The sequence below is a fragment of the Cetorhinus maximus genome, chromosome 14 (genome assembly GCF_964194155.1).
Source record: "Cetorhinus maximus chromosome 14, sCetMax3.hap1.1, whole genome shotgun sequence".
In the NCBI taxonomy this organism is placed as follows: Eukaryota; Metazoa; Chordata; class Chondrichthyes; order Lamniformes; family Cetorhinidae; genus Cetorhinus; species Cetorhinus maximus.
The window spans coordinates 45,186,397-45,206,249 of record NC_135892.1 but is presented as its reverse complement, the minus strand read 5'-3'; the positions used below and the strand labels follow the sequence as shown (position 1 = coordinate 45,206,249).

Below are 19,853 nucleotides of genomic sequence, written 5' to 3'. Positions count from 1 at the left end.
CTCAAGACTGGACAGCTATGAGATACTGTGGCCATCAGCTGCAGCAGAAGTGTACCAAACCAGAATCTATGCGTTTATGGCCTGGCATATCCCTCGCTCTACCATTACCATCAAGCCAGGGGATCAACTCTGGTTAAATAAGGAGTGCAGGAGAGCATGAGGAATGCCAGAGTGGCACCAGGCATACCTAAAAATGAGGTGTCCACCTGGTGAAGCTATAGCACAGGACTATGTGCATGATAGATAGTGGAAGCAGCCTGCAATAGACAGAGCTAAGTGATCCCACAATCAATGGCTCAGATCAAAGCTCTGCAGTCCTGTCACATCCAACCATGAATAGTGGTGGACAGTTAAACAACTGACTGGGAGAGGAGGCTCCACAAATATCCCATCTCCTTTGATGGGGGAGCTGAGCACATCAGTGCAAAAGACGAGGCTGAAGCATTTGCAATCACCTTCAGCCAGAAGTGCCGAATGGATGATCCATCTCAGCTTCCTGAGGTCCCCAGCATCACAGAGACCAGTCTTCAGCCAATACGATTCACTCCATGTGATATCAAGAAACAGCTGAAGGCACTGGATACTGTGAAGGCTATTGACCTTGATGACATCGCTGTAATAGTACTGAAGACTTGTGCTCCAGAACTTGCTGCACTCCTAGCCAAGCTTTTCCCATACAGCTACAACACTGGCATCTACCTGACAATGTGGAAAATTGGCCAGGTATGTCCTGTCCACAAAAAAGCAGGACAAATCCAATCTGGCCAATTGCCACTCCATCAATCATCAGCAAAGTGATAGAAATTGTTGAGAGTACTATCAAATGGTACTTACAGAGCAGTACCTGCTCAGGTATGCTCAGTTTGGGTTCTGCCAGGACCACTTGTCTCCTGACCTCATTACAGCCTTGGTCTAAACATGGATAAAAGAGCTGAATTCCAGAAGTGTGGTGAGAGTGACAGCACTAGACATCAAGGCAGCATTTGACCAAGTGTGGCATCAGGGAGCCCTAGCAAAATTGAATTTGGTGGGAATTGGGGGGATGAGGGGGTGGGGTGTGTGTGTGGTTTCTCCACTGGTTGGAGTTGTACTGAGTGCAAAGGAAGATGGCTGTGTTTGTTGGAGGCCAATCATCTCAGTCCCAGGATATCACTGCAGGAGTTCCTCAGGGAGTGTCCTGATCCCAACCATCTTCAGCTGCTTCATCAATGACCTTCCTTCCATCATAAGATCAGAGGTGGGGATGTTCACTGATGATTGCAATATGTTCAGTACCATTTGCAATTTCTCCGAAACTGAAGCAAGTCATGTCCATGTGTAACAAGACCTGGACAATATCCAGGCTTGGGTTGATAAGTGGCAAGTAACATTCACGCCACCCAAGAGAGAATCTAACCATCTCCCCATGGCATTACCATTGCTGAATCCCTCACCATCAACATCCTGGGGCTTACCATTGACCAGAAACTGAACTGGACTGGCCATATAAATACCGTGGCTACAAGAGCAGGTCAGAGGCTGGAACCCTGCGGCAAGTAACCCACCTGACTCCCCAAAACTTGTCCACCATCTACAAGGCACAAGTCAGGAATGTGATGTAATACTCCCCACTTGCCTGGATGAGTTCAGTTCCACACTCGAGCTCAACACCATCCAGGACAAAGCACCCTGCTTGATCAGCAGTCTGTTCACCACCTTAAACATTCACTCCATCGACACACAGTAATAGCAGTGTATAACATATACAAGACGCACTGCAACAACTCGCCAGTGTTGCTTTGTTGACAGCATCTTCCAAACCTGTGACCTCTACCATCTAGAAGGTCAAGGATAGCAGATGCATGGGAGCACCATCACTGGCAAGTTCCCCTTCAAGTCACACACCATCTTGACTTGAAGCTTTTCGCCGTTCCTTCACTGTCGCTGGATCAAAATCCTGGATCTCCTTTCCTAGTAGCACTGTGGGTGTACCTATAACAGATGAACTGCAGTGGTCAGGAAGGTGGCTCACCATCTTCTCGAGGACGGTTAGGGATGGGCAATAAATGCTGGCCTAGCCAGCGATGCCCACATGAAAAAAGGAAAAAAAACGCTTAAGAGCCTGAGTGGGGAGGGGGCACTAAGTTGCATTTCACTTGAAAATATCTATACTTTTGATTTCCTGTGTAAGTTTTCTGAAAATGAGAGTTTGGCAATCGTGTATTTTAAAAGCACATTAATGGTTCTTGAGCACAGAAATGGTTTTCATTGAAGAATGAATCACTTTGAGATAGAATGCTGACTTCCTTTAATGGACTATGTAGAGTCATTGTCAACTTTTGTTGAAAACAATGAAAGTGAATGTGAGGTTTCTGTTAGCCAGCTAAATCAGCACTTCAGGAAAAGTGGAAGAACCTCCCAGTTCAGTTTATGAATATTACTGTATGCCAAGACCACAACCAGATCAGCCGTAATCTAATTGAATGGCTGAGCAGGCTCGAAGGGCTGAATGGCCTACTCTTGCACCTAAGTCCTTTGTTTCCACAGAGTTCTCTTTATTTGCCTCTTTTAATTCTTAATCATTTCGCAAAACAATATACAAGTAGTTTAAATTGCAACCTCTGCTATTTTGCCTTTCCAAAAAGAATAATTTTGTAGTTATTACAGATCTTGAGTATTGCTGAAGAAAAGAGACATGCTATCAAAGCTTTCCATCTTGCATTCATCAGGATAGCTATGCAAAATAAACCAACAGTAAAGGGGAATAACAATTTATATTGCATGAGAAGAGGTGTTGATTGGTTGGCAAGTGGACTCTGTTGGGGGTGTCGTGATGGAGAATGCGGCATTGAACAGTGAACTGCCCAGCTTTGTTCAAATTCAAACCGGGCAGGTTGACTCTGGTCAAGGCATTGCCCTTGGGAATGAACCCTTGGGACTGTTTCCCAAGCTTTTGTTTAGTTGAAAAAGGTGTAATGTGTGGACATGTTCCTTCTGTCTGCAGAAGACACGGCCCTGTAAGTGTGCCCTGACCCATATGACTGTGGTTTCCAGCTTAGCTGCCAACTAGCTAAGAATTGAATTGTAGTGGTGAAATGATTGGTATGCTGCAATTGTAGTTTCAGATCCATGCCTCCTTGTATTGCACACTTAACCATGTTCTTCCAATCCATGATGTATATGGCTAAAAGCCAGTTCCTGATGTACTTTTAATAATCCTGATCTGTCTCCAATTTGGAGTAAACTAAACTAAAGGAAATCCTTTCTCGCTGGCTTAATTTAGTTGTGACACAGCTGAAATCTGGTTTGGATTCCAAATGGTGTGCCCATGATTCATTGCATGTGGCATTATTAAATAATCGCTGCATTTTGAATTTAATAAAAACATTATATGACTTAGCTGAAGCACATAATGTACCTCTGGTCAAATAACAAAAATGACAAAAAGAACTCGCATTTATATAGTGCCTCTAATGTAGTGCAAAGTCCCAAGACATTTGACAGAAACAAATATCAAACAAACAGGCAAGATTAGGGCAGGGGACTAAAAGCTTGGTCAAAGGCAGTGGTTATAAGTAACATCGTAAAAGAGGGGTGGATGGAATTCCAGAGCTTGGAACCAAGCAGCTGGAGGCATGATTGCCAGTAGTGATGCAAAGAAAACTAGGGGTTTGCTGGAGGCCAGAATTGGAGGAGCACACGTATCTCTGAGGATCTGTTCAGCTGTCTCTGCTGCTTCTTTCTCTTCCCCTAGCCCACAAGACCAAATATTCTATAAGGTATCCCCTGCCCTAATTTTGTATTCCATATTTTTTATTCTAAATGACTGGTTAAACTTTATTGGTACACCAGAGCCCAGAAGCTGGTTAAAGTGATCTCATGTTAAAAGGACCACATTGGCCAGTATTGTAATACAGCTCCTGTATATAGCCTTGTACCTTTCTGTAGTTTCTCACCTGTTTCCCATCAAATCTCTGAGCTCACCTTGTCAGAAAGACCCACCACCCTCTTCCTTGACCCGAGTCCCACCAAACTGCTGACCTCCCAACTGTTACTGTTAATGGTCCCATCTTTCAGATATTGTTTCTCTCCCCTCCAAATCTGATGTAGTCAGTCCTCTCCTCAAAAAAAACATACCCATGAGTCCTCTGTACTTGAAAACCAGCCCCATCTCCAACTCCTTTTCCCCTCAAGTCCTTGAATGCGCATTGCCTCCTAAATTTAGGTGCATCACTCCCGCATACTCATGTTTGAATCCCACCAATCAGGTTTTGCCTCTAATCAAAATCACAAATGACGTTCTATGTGATTGTCACAATAACAAACTCACCCTTCTCATTCTTCTCGGCCTGTTTGCAGCCGGTGACCACGCCATCTTCTTCCAACACCTCTCCTCCGTCATCAAGTTAGGTGGGACTGGCCTTGTTGGTTCCATTGTTAACTAGTTGTAGTCAGGGAATCACTTGCAATAGCTTATCTTCCTGTTCTTGCACATTATCTCTGGAGTCCCAAAGGATCTACCCATGGCTCCCTCCAATTTTTCAGCTATGTACTGCCCCTCAGTGACATCATTCGAAAATGTCAGATTCTCAGTTTATAATTCCCAGCTTTGCCTTACCATGACCTCTCTTGAGCCCTCCACTATTTTATTTATCAAACTGCTTGTCCAACTAAATATTGGGAAGGAACAAAGCTCCTCAAGCGCTGTTCCCTAACCTGAGTCCTCCAGGCAACCCCCTCCCTGGCAATTGTCTGAATCAGACCTTTTGCAACCTTGGTGTTGTATTTGACCCAGACATGAGTTTCCGACCACATATCAGTTCTATTACCAAGACCGCCTAATCCCACCTCTGTTGCATGATTCTGGCCCTGTCTCAGCTCATTTGCAGAAATCATGATCCAAGTCTTAGTTACCTCAAGACTTAATTATTCTAATGCTCTCCTAGATGACCTCCCATATTCCACCCTTTATAAGCTTGCGTTCACCAAAACTCTGCTGCCCACATTCTAACTCTCACCAAATCATATTCACCCATCACCCCTGCGCTTGCCAACTTACATTGACTTCTAGTCCAGCAAAGCCTCTTTTTTAAAATTTTCATCCTTGATTTCAAATTCCTTTATGGCTTCAACCCTCCTTATATTTGTAATCTCCTCCAGCCCTACAATTCTCCGAGTTATTTGTTGTACTCTTATTTTGGCCTCCTTTAACTCCTATATTTTAATCATGCCACCATAAGTGGCCATGCCTTCAGCTGCCTAGACTGTAAACTCTGGAATTCCCTCTCTAGACCTCTCCATCGCACAACATTTATCCTCTTTAAGATACTCTTTAAAACCTCCCTTTTTGACCAAAGGTTTTGGTCTCCTGGCCTAATATCTCCTTAAGTGATGTGGTGTTGAATTTTGTTTTGAATACACTCCTGTGAAGTGCCTTGGGATATTCTGATACATTAAAGGTGCTATACAAATGCAAGTTCTTGTAGGGTTTGAGGAGGTTACAGAGATCAAGATGAAGGAGGCAACGGAGAGATTTGGAAGCAAGGATGAAGATTTTCAAATTGGGGATTAGAAGGGTCCACTTTTGGAACCAGAATACCTTAGATGGACTTATTTTAGCATACTCCAATGCTTTTAATTCCCCTAATACCATCAGGTATGCTCAAGAGAAACTATGGCACTGTCTTTGGAGGAGGAGAGTGATTGTAAGAAATGAATAAAATGACGAAAAACTATTGAATAGAAAGGGAATAAAATGGGTGTTCTGGTCAGTAAAAGTAAAGCAGAGCTACCTGTAATGAAATTAAACCACATCATTCTTAATGATGCAATGTTTTCCACATCAGTGATTTTGAATTTTAATTGTCTTTGATGGAACATTTTGAATTGGATGTGCTAATTGCTGTACCTGAAATGTAAGGAGGGGGTGGGGGTGCTGATTATGGTGGGAACTTGCTCTTTGAAGCAAAATAAACACCATCCCCTGCAGAAAAGGGTTTAAGCTTTTTCAGCTGTTTGCACCCTGGCTGGTCTTTTCTAGAAATAGCTTAATTTAAGGTTCTAAATGTTGATTTTAATGGGGAAAAACTTTAAATGCTAATATTAACTGGATACTGTTGTTGCAAAATTCTTTGCAGTGAATGTATGAACATTCATTTCTGAACATTTATTTTTGAATTAAATATTCAGCCAGTCTCAAACTACTGTAGGCAGCTTGATTTTTATTTTAGAATCTAAATCTATACAGAGATTATAGACCATTATAACTTTGGATTTTTCAGCATTGCAATGGTAAAAAGATGTATTTATTCTGCCATGTAGAATTGCTAGAAATGCTAAATTTGCAGGATAAATCTGGAGTCAGGTTCTACCAATATATAGAGCATAAATGAGCACACTGTTCTGAAAATCAGTGTTTCTGACACGGCTGACAATCTTTCCTAACATGACTGAATTAATTGTAGTTATGTACCACAGGCAGAGGGATAGGTGAATGGTTTTTAAGTTTTCAACAAGGTTACACCATGATAAATGAGGGACAATTAAGAGGCTTTGGACCTAAATTGAGAATTTTATCTGAACCTTTTATGGTACACAGATTATCTTCCTGGGAAAGAGCATATGTAGTAGATATGGAGAAAGCCAAAGTTGAATTGTCACTGCAGGCTCTGCTTCAAATTACAACATTTAATATAGGAATGATTAACCCTGGGAATATAATAAATTGCCAATTGAAAGCAATTGTTTTGATTTTGTCAGGGCCTTATTATATTTGTAGTGATTCAGTTCATTTAAAATTAATTTCAGATGAAACAGAAAATTGAATCATCAGACAGTTTAGGACCCTATTACCTTTGCATTCAACTGCTGGAAAAGCAAAATATCGAGCATTGGGCCACCAGCCCTTTAAGTATGACATTTAAAGTAATATTTAATTTAAGCATCATGGAATTGGTTCTAAGTTAAACAGAACCTGCTAGAAGAAGTGCTTAGTACCTCATGCTGCTTTTATTCTTGCATAATAGATCACTTCATTTTATTGTCACCTCACAAAACCTATTGATTTCTGTCAGCTTGAGCTGGTCTTGAGCCTGATTTACATCACCCCTGTGGTTTCAAATAGTTAGTCACCTGCAGCTACTGCAGAGCTATACTGATTCATGAGCTCATGTGTATATTGACCAGATGGATCCTTGTGAAAAGCACTGATGGGAGTATGAGCCGAGTCTGCTACGCTGAGGTGACCTCAAGTGTTTGGCTATAATGGTAAACATCAAAGGGTAATTTGAATATAGCTTCTGCTAGCCCAACACTTTTTGAAATGGTAAAACAAATAATTGGAATCCAAGTAACAATTGGCTTTAAAACCACAGCACCAATATTGATTTGTGAATGTTTTAAAAATACCATTTACCAGATATTTAATCTCTTTTGAATATAACTTCTTACTTTTATGGAACAGGGATGATGGGCTTTATTTAAGAGGAAAGACTTAAGAGGTCTTGATTAGGACAAGGAAGGTGGAGAGGAGATAAGTTAGAGGCACTGAAAATTGAAGGGTTTAAATAAGAATAGGATAAAAGTATTTCCACTGGTCAGTGAATCAGTAACTAAACGGTAAAAATTTAAAATCAACAAGCGAGAGATTGGAGAAAAACTCTCATGCAGGGTTTTTTTGATGGGAACAGAATTCACGGTGGCTTCTAAAGGGGAAATTACCACATTTGTAAAGGCAAAATACAAAATAATTCAGGGAATGTTACTAAGTGGACAACTCTTTCAGCCTCAAAAGTATGGTTTGATGAGTCATGGCTGTGCAGAAGCCTTGTGTCATAAGATTACCTGTTGCAGGGGTGGGAAGGCTGGCCCCAGCTGATGTTTGTACATGCAGCTAGGGTTGTTGGGTATTGATCAAAAGTAGGAACTTTCTTCAAATGATTAAGCACAAACTTATAAGCCTGATCTTTATGATGAGGGAGCTGACAGGCTGGGGGACAGTTTAGCAGAAGAACTGTTTTCTCTCGGACTGATGACCATTTTTTGGAATCCATTTCTCAGCCACAGCCAGCCGGACTGATAGGCATGTAGCAGCAGGTCATAAACCAGGGAGCATAAAATGAGGGAGGGATAGAGAAATCAGGCTTAAGAAAGGCTATTGAAGAGGATCCTGAGTGATCAGCATGGGGGATATCAAATTGGCAGGGAGAAATGCTGGAGAGATGAAGGAAGTATATTACAGCAAAGGGGGTTCTGGAGGTTATGCAGGGATGTGGGTTGTGCAGGACTAATCACTGGGGAGGTTTAACAAGTTTTCTTGGGGAGCCTGGGGGAAGCACTCCTGCTCCTCCTGGCCCTTGAGCTGTGCTCAAGAAGCACTTAACCATTCCATCCTTCAACATGGAGCCTCACTAAAATATTTAAATGAGGGACTCCTCCTGGATTGATCACTAGCACCCACCTGCCTCTGTTAAAATTGGAAGTTGGTGGGTTGGGTTTGAGTTTGAACTTCATTAAACCCAAATCCACCCATTTTTTGGGGGTGAAATTAACCCGATTGTCACTCTGTCACAGCACCCAATAGTTTTTTTCTATAATTTTAGTTCTTTTGGTTCTGTCAGCATTCTTGGAGCACCATTCCAACTATTGATCACTCTGTAGAACTGACCAATCCTATGTTTGACATTTACTATCACGATCTTCTATAAACTATGAACCATTTGATTTGTTTGCTTTAAATCATTTGAGTTTCATCATTTCAAGGCTGAAATATCCAGGTGCCTCCATACTTAGCAGATAACTCATTCCATTCTTTGTGAATAAACACATTTTGTGATGAAATTTTAAAATTCATGAAGCCACCCTGAACATGATTTTTCAGTCTACACATAACAGTGAATGCACAGGCAATAGCATTCTCCCCTCTGATTCAAAACGTTCTGGGTTCAAGCTCCCAAGGATTTGAACACAAAAATCTAGGCTGACCTTCAGTGCTATACTGTGGGAGTGTTGCACTGTTGGAGGTGTTGTTTTTTGAATGAGACTTTAAACTGAGGCCCATCTGTGGTCTCAAGTAAAAATTAAAGATCCCGTGACACCATTTCCAAAAAGAGTAGGGGAGTTATCCCCAGTGTTGTGGCCAATATTAATTACTCAATCAATGCCACAAAAATAGATTATTTGGTCATTATCATATTACTGTTGTGGAAGCTTGCTATGTGCAAATTGATTGTCACATTTCCTACATTGCAGCAATGACTACACTTCAAAAGTTCTTAATTGGATGCAAAGCACTTTGGAACACCCTGTGGTCATGAAAGATGCTATATAAATAAAGTCTTTCTTTATGTGGAATGGTCTTGAGTTTATACTACGTCTCATATATTCTTCCGACGTATGTAAAATGCACATCCAATGCGGCTGTCCGTCAATTAAAACCCCCCATGGATTTTAAATGTTTATTTTTATTTTCCTCTCTATTGCATCCCTACCCCACCACACTCAGATTATGGCTAACCCTCTCCTGGGTTTTGATTTGGCTATGTTATAGCACTGATGTGCCAACAATATATTTTTTTAATACCTCAGAATTGTTACAGCACAGAAGGAACCCATTCATCCCGTGATGCCTGCCTCGGTTCTCCAAATGAGCAATCCACCTAATGCCATTCCCTGTCTCATCCCTGTAACTCTACACATTCTTCCTTTTCAGATAACAGTCTAATTTCCTTTTGGATGCCTTGTTTGAACCTGCCTCCACCACACTCCCAGTGCATTCCAGACCTTAACCACTCATTGCGTGAAAAAGTTTTTCCTCATGTCGCTTTTGTTTCTTTTGCCAGTTACTTTAAATCTGGACCCTTTCATTCTCAATCTTTTCATGAGCAGAAACAGTTTCTCCCTATCTCCTCTGTCTGGACCCCTCATGATTTTGTAGACCTCTATCAAATCTCCTTTCAGCCTTCTCTTCTCCAAGGAAAGCAGTCCCAAGCTCTCCAATCTATCTTCATAACTGAAGATCCCCATCCCTGGAACCATTCTCATGAACGTTTTCTACACATCTCCTCTAAAGTGTGGAGCCCAGAACTGGACATAATACTCTAGCTGAGGCGGAATTAGTGTCCTATACAAGTTCAACATAACCTCCATGCTCTTGTACTCCATGCCCCTATTAAAGCCTAGGATACTGTATGCTTCATTAATTGCTATCTCAACCTGTCCTACCACCTTGAATGACTTATGCACATATACTCCAGGTCCCTCTGCTCCTACAACCCCTTTAGAGTTGTATCCTTCATTTTATATTGTCTCTCCATTTTTCCCTGCCAAAATGAATCACTTCCCCTTTCTCCACATTGATCTTCATCTCCCACCGGTCTGCCTGTTCCACCAACTTGTCTGTCCTTTTGAAGTTCTATGCAATCCTCCTCATAGTTCACAATGCTTGCATGCTAAGGTATAGGTCATTAATATATATCAGGAAGAGCAAGGGTCCCAACACTGATCCCTGAGGAACTCCACTACAAGCCTTCCTCCAGCCTGAACAACATCCATTAACCAATGCTCTCTTCCCTGTCACTCAGCCAATTTCATATCCATGTTGCTACTGTCCCTTTTAATCCATAAGCTATAACTTTACTCAGGTCTATTGTGCAGCGCTGTATCGAATGCCTTTTGGAAGTCCATGTACACCACATCAACAGCAGTGCTTTCATCAACCCTCTCAGTTAACTCTTCAGAAAACTCCAGAAAGTTAGTTAAACATGATTTTCCATTAACAAATCTGTGCTGGATTTCCTTTATTAACACGCTTTTGTCTATGTGACTATTAATTTTGTCCTGACTATTAATTTTGCTTGTAGAAGATTCCCCATCATCGAAGTTAAACTTACTGGCTTGTTGTTTCAGGACTTATCTTTTCACCCTTTTTGAACAAGGCTGTAACATTTGCAATTCTCCAGTACTCTGGCACCACCCCCGAGTCTAAGGAAGATTGGAAAATTATGTTCAGTGCCTCCATAATTTCCACTTTCACTCCCCTCAATATCTTTGGATGCATCTCATCTGGTCCCGGTGCTTTATCAACTTTAAGTTTAGATAGCCTATCTAATACCTCCTTATCATCAATTTTAAATCCCTCTAGTGTATGAATTACCTCCTCTTTCACTGTGACTTGGGTAGCATCTTCTTCCTCGGTAAAGACATATGCAAAGTATTCATTTAACACCTCAGCTATTCTCCCTGCCTCCATGTGTAAACCCCCTTCCCTAATTGGCCCCACTATTTTTATCACTCTTCTACAAGTTATATGTCTACAGAAGAACTTTGAGATTCCGTTTCATGTTAGCTGCCAGTCTCTTTTCACACTTCCTCTTTGCTTCCCTTATTTTCCTTTTCGCTTCCCCTCTAAACCTTCTATGTTCAGCTTGGTTCCTAACATCTGTCATAAGCACACAATATTCCTTTTAATTGGCTATTCTTTACAACCCTAGGTGTTGAGAATTGGGAGTTATTTGCCCATATACCAGAGGGGGAGGGGAAATATGGTGAAATATGTTGCACAGTCATGCCAAATCGGCCTTCGTCTGATGCCTGCTGATTTAATTTTTCCATCTTTGCTCATTTAACTATCAGCAGTGGGAATGATGGCAGTAATCCTGACTTTTCCCCTGGCTGGAGCACCTGTCACTCGGTGAATCGAGCAGATTCCCATTAAGGTATTCCTGGGCAATCCGGTCAGTTACCAGATTCTCTCAGAATGGTATTTAATCAGTGATTTCAGGGAAGAGACGAGGATTCTAAAAACAATGGGAGAAAGTCTTCGAGAAATTTAGGGGAATTCAAATTCTGTTGAGAAGTTTTGAAAGTTGCAGAAGAAGATTTCTGAAGCTGAACAATTATATTGAGTTCAGTGAAAATTCACAAAATCACAAAATAACCAATGCTATCTGCTGGATAATTCACAACAGATTTAAACCAGTTGTTTGTCTATTCCGGGGCGCTCTAGCTCTTTTTAGTGGACAACCCTTCTCCCACATGCAGAATCCTGGAATACCCATAGCCTCAACGGTTACTACGTTCATTTATAAAGCACCGTTAAAATAGTAAAACGTCCAAAAGACATTTCACATGCACATTATCTAACAAAATGACACTAAGCCAGAAAAGAAGACGTCAGTACAGGTCAATTAAACAAAGATCAATTAAAAGGGCAGGTTTTAAGGAGCGTTTTAAAGGAAGGGAGAAAGGTAGAGAAACAGAGAGATTTAGGGAGGGAATCCTAGAGCTTTGAAAAGCTAGCCAGCTAAGGGCTCGGACAACAAAGGTGAAGTAATGAAAATACAGGACGCGAAAGAGGCCAGAATTGGTGGATTGCAGAGATCCAGATGGTTGTAGGGCCTTGAGGAGGCTATAGATGCAGGTGGGCCATGGAATTATTTAGAAACCAGCACCATTAGCGAGTTTCACATAAAATAAATGAAAATATTTTTATGTTTAATTGTATAACTAATTTTTTGAGAGCAAATTGTACAGGGTGGGGGGCTGTAGAATTTGCATAATTCAGAGGGAGGCCTCAAATAAAAAGCTTGAACACCCCTGGCCTAAACACAGAATAAACCCAGAACCATTTTCCCTTCTATGGCTCAGTACCATGACACTTGCTGAATTTGTCCAGTGAGCTAGCAAAAATTATTAGTTGATCTTTTAAAGGGAAATTCAAGTGATGACAATGTTCCCTTTGAAGATGTAAAGTCCCTCTTTTTATATAAAATCACTGTTTTGGCTTCAGTTCCAGTTAATTACTTGAGATGTAATTTGATTTGTCTGTTTACCTTTTAGAGCCATTAGTCAATCATGTGGGCGTGAGCAGGACGTCTGGCTCCACTTCCATTAAGGTAATCATCTCATCAGTGACGTTGAAAAGCCTTGCCCTAATTTTCTTTGTTTGGAAACCCTTTGATAAAATATATGTGTTATATCATAGAGACGATGAAATTCTTAAGTTAAAGACAACTGACATATGTTAGAGAATTTCAGAAAGTTTCCACATGGCTGGAAGACTAAATGTTTCAATGTGCTCTGTGCCTTTCCATATGTTGTGCAACACCAGTGCTAAAATGTTAGTTTGTAAGTTAAATAATATGTAACTGATTGGTTTTTCTGTGCACATAATTGATTGTCTTGATTTGTATTATCTCCTCTCCCTTATTCCCCTCCCCAACTTGTTCTGCACGTGTAATTGAAACTCCGTTAAACAAATATTCCAGGGTGAGTTACTAATTATTGATCCTTTTACAAATTTTTTTTGTCATTCATGGGATATGGGCATCGCTGGATAGGCGAGCATTTATTGCCCATCCCTAATTGCCCTTGAGAAGGTGGTAGTGAGCTGCCGCCTTGAGCTGCTGCAGTTCATGTGGTGTAGGTATACCCGTAGTGCTATTAGGCAGGGTGTTCCAGGATTTTGACCCAGCAATAGTGAAGGAACAGCTATATATTTCCAAGTCAGGATGGTGAGTGGCTCGGAGGGCAACTTCCAGGTGATGGTGTTCCCATGTGTCTGCTGCCCTTGTCCTACTAGGTGGCAGTGGTTGTGGGTTTGGAAGGTGCTGCCGAAGGAGGCTTGGTGAGTTCCTGAAATGCATCTTGTAGATGGTACACACTGCTGCTACTTTGGTGGTAGAGCGAGTGAATGTTTGCGGATGGGGTGCCAATCAAGCAGGCTGCTTTGTCCTGGATGATGTCAAGCTTCTCGAATATTGTTGGAGCTGCATGCATCCAGGCAAGTGGAGAGTATTTCATCACACTCCTGACTTGTGCCTTGTAGATGGTGGACAGGCACTGGAGAGGCAGGAGGTGAGTTGCTCCCACAGGATTCATAGCCTCTGACCTGCTCTTGCAGCCACAGTGTTTAAGTGGCTCATCCAGTTCATTACTTTACTGGTCTGGTCAATGGTAACCCCCAGGATGTTGACAGTGGGGATTCAGCAATGGTAATGGCATTGAATGTCAAGGAGCGATGATTAGATTCTCTCTTGTTGGAGATAGTCATTGCCCAGCACTTGTGTGGCGTGAATGTTACTTACCACTTCTCAGCTCAAGCCCGGATATTGTCCAGGTCTTGCTGCATTTGGACATGGAGTGCTTCAGTATCTGAGGAGTCACGAATTGTGCTGAACATTGTGTAATCATTAGCGAACATCCCCACTCCTAACCTTATGATGTAACGAAGGTCCTTGATGAAGCAGCTGAAGATGGTTAGTCCTAGGAACTCCTGCAGTGATGTCCTGGGGCTGAGATGACTGACCTCCAACAACCACAACCATCTTCTTTTGTGCTAGGTATGACTCCAACCAGTGGAGAGTTTTCCCCCTGATTCCCATTGACTCCAGTTTTGCTAGAGATCCTTGATGCCACACTCGGTCAAATGCGGCTTTGATGTCAAGGGCAGTCACTCTCACCCCACCTTGGGAGGTCAGCTCTTTTGTCCATGTTTGAACCAAGGCTGTAATGAGGTCAGGAGCTGAGTGGCCCTGGCGGAACCCAAACTGGTCATCAGTGAGCAGGTTATTGCTAAGCAAGTGCCGCTTGATAGCACTGTCGATGACCCATTCCATTACTTTACTGATGATTGAGAGTAGACTGATGGGGCTGTAATTGGATGGGCTGGATTTGTCCTGCCTTTTGTGGGCAATTTTCCAATTAGCCGGGTAGATGCCGGTGTTGTAGCTGTACAAGAACAGCTTGGCTAGGGGCATGCAAATTCTGGAGCCACAAGTCTTCAGTACTATTGCCAGAATATTGTTAGGGCCTATAGCCTTTGCAGTATCCAGTACCTTCAGCCATTTCTTGATATCATGTGGAGTGAATCAAATTAGCTGAAGATGGGCATCTATGATGCTGGGGACCTCTGGTGAAGTGGAGATGGATCATCCACTCGGCACTTGTGGCTGAAACTTGTTGCAAATGCTTCAGCCTGATCTTTTGCACTGATGTGCTGGGCATTCCCATCGTTGTGGATGGGGTTGTTTGTGGAGCCGCCTCCTCCAGTGAGTTGTTTAATTATCCACCTTCATTCACGACTGGGTGTGGCAGGACCACAGATCTTGGATCTGATCTGTTGTTTGTGGAATCGCTTAGCTCTATCTATCACATGCTGCTTAGGCTGTTTGGCATGCAAGTTGTCCTGTGTTTTATCTTCACCAGGTTGACACTTCATTTTTAGGTATGCCAGGAGCTGCTGCTGGCATGCCCTCCTGCACTCTTCGTTGAACCAGGGTTGATCTCCTGGCTTGGTGGTAATGGTAGATTAGGGTATATACTGGGCCATGAGGTTACACCTTATGGTTGAGTACAATTCTGCTGCTGCTGATGGCCCACAGCGCTTCATGGATGCCTAGTCTTGTGTTGCTAGATCTGTTTTAAATCTATCCCTTCACGCATAGTGGTAGTGCCACACAACACAATGGAGGGTATCCTCAGTGTGAAGATGGGACTTCATCTCCACAAGGACTGTGCAGTGGTCACTCCTACTGATAACTTCATGGACAGATGCATCTGTGGCAGGCATGTTGGTGAGGATGAGGTCAAGTATGTTTTTCTCTTTTGTTGGCTCCCTCACCACCTGCCGCAGACCCAGTCTAGAAGCTATGTCCTGTAGGACTTAGCCAGCTCCGTCTGTAGTGGTGCTGCCAAGCTACTCTTGGAGTTGGGCATTGAAGTCCCCTGCTCAGAGTATATTCTGCATCCTTGCCATTGGTGTTCAATATGGAGGAGTACTGATTCATCAGCTGAGGGGATGCGGTACATGGTAATCAGCAGGAGGTTTCCTTGCCCATATTTGACCTGATGCCATGAGACTTCATGGGGTCCAAAGTTGATGTTGGGAACTCCCAGGGCAACTCCCTCCCAGTATAATCATGCTGACTTTGTTTTTAAAGTTGTAAAGTCTCTAGAAATAGCACAACATCGTCTTTCTGAACTTTGGTTTTGAAATGTGAGAGTGTTTCATCACCTAAGGCTCCCAGCATTCTCTGCTGGTTTAAATGGACATTAAAAACCCTTCCCATTACTAAGAAGTGGTGATGGATTGTTCTAATCATGCAGTGTGTTAGTGATCTACATGTCGTGGTTCTGATCAGAAAGACTCCAGATTTGATTCTGGATCTTGGAGATGCCTGTCCTTAGCTAGAGCAGAAGGCGAAGGTGACCAATGTGCTTGGAATATTTTTGGGTTAGACAGAGAGGGAAAATCAGCCAGATTTACTTTTCTTAAATTTTTCCAGAATGTGCATTAACAGTATTGTATTGGGTTCTGCTGTGATGGCAAATGGCCTCCATTCACTCTCCAGTATCATATGCTGTTATGACCAGAGCCGATGTTAATTGCTGTGCAAACCAACTGACAGGGGGAAACTTGGCTTGCGGGCCATACCTTTTACTTGTATACTTAAAATGAGAAGAAGACATACCGATCTCAGCAGTAAGAGGTCCAGTAACACTTCTGGGATTTTAAAAATTAAAAGTAACAGTTTTATTAACAAGAATAAAAGAAATCTTAAGCACACAAGGTTACAGTTACACAATTAAACTTAGTCTTAGAAAACATTCCCCAAAAGAACACTCTACTCAGTCAGACCCAGAAAAAAAACACTTCCAGGCAACACTCCCTTATAGATGTTAACTATAAAAGAAATCCAGTAATATCATGCAAGGCAAACTGCTGTAGCTTCAATAAAGGCATACCACATACCCTCTTCCATTCCGCAGTGGAATCCACTTTAGAATAAAACTGCTTGTTGCAGCATAAGACATTTCTGGCTTGACTGAATGCCTGATTCAAACGTCATCCTCTCCCAGCCCAGAGCGCCAGCTGTAGCTCAAATAGCTCTCGCTATCACCCTATCTAAGCTTTCCACAGTAACTCTAAAATATCTTTTTCCCCTTTCATCTCCAGTCCCAATGTTCTCGCACCTCTTTGAAACTCAAATCTTTCCAAATATAAAATCTTTTATGTCTCTATTTTGTCTTTGCTTTTGGGTCAATAAATTATAATATCGCCACTACTATTTACCTATGAAACTCCTGCGAGATGCAAATATGTTTCTTTTCGCCTCTGACTCACTTTTAATATTCAAGTGAAATCTCCACTTATCTAAAAATGCAGATGTTAGATCTAACCTTTTTACTTATACCTCAGACTTAACACTGCTATCCTTTTACATGTTTCAAACCCACCCCCAGACAACCTGACTTGTATCAATCTGTGCCCGGCTTAATTAAACACACACACACACACACACACACACACACCCCACTCTTCTTTACAGAATAACACAATATTCCCCCAAATATTTAAAAAGTTACATCTGTTTTCACAATGTGAAGAATAGACATGGGTGATGCCCATGAAATTGTGCTCTGGCAAGAGTCACCATTTTTGCAAGTGGTGGGATGGGAGAGGGGTGCAGGAAGAAGTAGGTTGTTCATATAACTTCAGAAATATTTTGTCTTAACATGCAGACATACTTAACAGTTGGTTTATTTGTAGTGGCTCCTGTTGGCAGATATTATGAAAGTGTAGTATTCTGGATTAAATTCAATTATGGCTATGATAGATACAATGTTAGTCATGTGTAGATTTCAGTTATTCTGAAGTAGATTTTATCGTACTTGGGTCTTAAAGTAATATGGTTTTTCTGTTACAAAGTCATAAAAAAACTTGCAATTATTAGTGCTTTTCACAGCCACTAGACATCTCAAAGCAATTTATATCCAATTAAGGACTTTATTTTTTGAAGTGTGTCACTATTTTAATGTAGGAAATGCCGCAACCAATATATGCAGCAGCCAATATGTGCACAGCAAATTCCCACAACAGCAATGTGTTAATGACCACGTAATCTATATTTTTGATTGAGGGGTAAATATTGGCTAGGACACTGGGGATAACTCCCCTGGTCTTCTTCAAGATAGTGCCTGGGATCTTTTGCATCCACTTGACCAGGCAGATGGGGCCTCGGTTTAACATCACATCCAAAAGACAGAGTCTCTGACAGAGCAGCATTCCCTCAGTACTGCACTGGAGTGTTAGCTTTGATTTTTGTACTCAAGCCCTGATGTGGGACTTGAATCCAAGAGAGCGCTAGCTGATACTCATGTATAAAGTTTGTTTTTGTTCTTTTGCAGCTGATGGCCATCTTTGGTTTCATTTGTCCCTCATAGGTTCCTCATTGCATCTACCATAGAATCCCATGGCAACTCTGTGCAAGAGCAACTTAGCTAGGCCCACTCCCCCAACCTTTCCCCATAGCCCTGCAAATTTTGCATACAGTTTGATAGGGAGAAGAGTGAGTCTAAGACTAGTATCTTAAACTTACAAATAAGGGCAACCATGTGGGCATGAAAGCTGAGCTAGCTGAAGTGAACTGGGATACTAGGCTAGAAGATAGATCATTGGAGAAGCAGTGGCAAACGTTTAAAGGGATATTTCAGAATATTCAGAATAAGTATACTCCTACTATAAAGAAAAATTCTGAAGAGAGGACCAACCATCCGTGGTTAACTAAAGAAGTTAAGGAAAGCACCAAACTTGAGGAAAGAGCATATCACTGTGCAACAGATGAATGGTCAGAATATAAAGGACAGCAGAGAATGACAGAGAAGGTTAATCAGGAGAAATAAAAGTATGAGAGGAAGCTAACTAGAAATGTAAAAATGGATAGCAAGAAATTCTACAGGTACTTAAAAAAGAAAAGAGTAAGTAAAGTGAGTGTTGGTCCTCTAGAGAGTGACAATGGGGAGTTAATAGTAGGTAATAAGGAAGTGGTGGAGGAAATGAACAAATATATTCTATAGTGAACACAGAAACAAAATAAAAAAACATGCCAGTAATAGCTGTAAATCAGGAGGTGAAAGGGAGAGAGGAACTTGGAGAAACTGCAATCACTAGGGAAACAGTACTGATGGAGCTGCAGGCTGACAAGTCTCCGGGTCCTGATGGACTACATCCTAGGGTCTTAAAAGATGTGGCTAATGAGGTCATAGATGCACTGGTGTTAATTTTCCAAAATTCGCTAGATTCTGGAAAGGTTCCATCAGACTGGAAAATAGCAAATATAACCCCTCTGTCCAAGAATAGAGCGAGGCAGAAAACAGGAAACTATAGGCAAGTTAGCTTGATGTCTGTCATGGGGAAGCTGTTAGAATCGATCATTAAGGAGATTATGGCTGGGCACTTAGAAAAGCTCAAGGTATTTGGGAAGAGTCGGCATGGTTTTGTGAAAGGGAAATCATGTTAAAAAAATTTATTGGCGTTTTTTGAAGGAGTGACATATGCAGTGGATAATAGGAAGCCAGTAGACATACTGTACTTGGATTTCCGGAAGGCATTTGATAAGGTGCCACATCAGGGATTATTACTGAAAATAAAAGCGCATGGTGTAGTGAGTATTAGCATGGATAAAAGATTGGCTGGCTGGCAGAAAACAGAGTATGCATAAATGGGTCTTTTTTGGATCGGCAGGATGTGATGAGTGGAGTCCTGCAGCAGTCTGTGCTGGGGCCTCAACCTTTTACAATTTACATCAATGACTTAGGAGCAATGGCATGGTAGCTAAATTTGCAGATGACACAAAGATAGGTAAGAAAGTATGTTGTGAAGTGGACATAAGGATATGCAGACGAACATAGATAGGTTGAGTGAGTGAGTGGGCAAAGATCTGGCAAATGGAGTTTTATGTGGAGAAAATGTGAACTTGTTCACTTTGGCAGGAAGAGTAAAAAAACAGTTAAGGAAGGATGTAAATATATTGGTAGTGGTTCAAAGGAGGTTTACTAGATTGATGCCTGGAATGAGCAGATTATCTTATGAGGAA

The 19,853-nt window shown here is 41.7% G+C and overlaps 1 protein-coding gene across 1 annotated transcript in view; it reads left to right on the top strand.

Moving 5' to 3' along the window:
* The window catches only part of tiam2a (TIAM Rac1 associated GEF 2a), a 384,705-nt gene that overhangs the window by 43,713 nt on the left and 321,139 nt on the right, over positions 1–19,853 (top strand). The window contains exon 2 of the mRNA XM_078556860.1: positions 12,817–12,872. The gene's annotated coding sequence lies outside the window, so the exon portion shown is untranslated. The remainder of the gene's footprint in view (positions 1–12,816; positions 12,873–19,853) is intronic.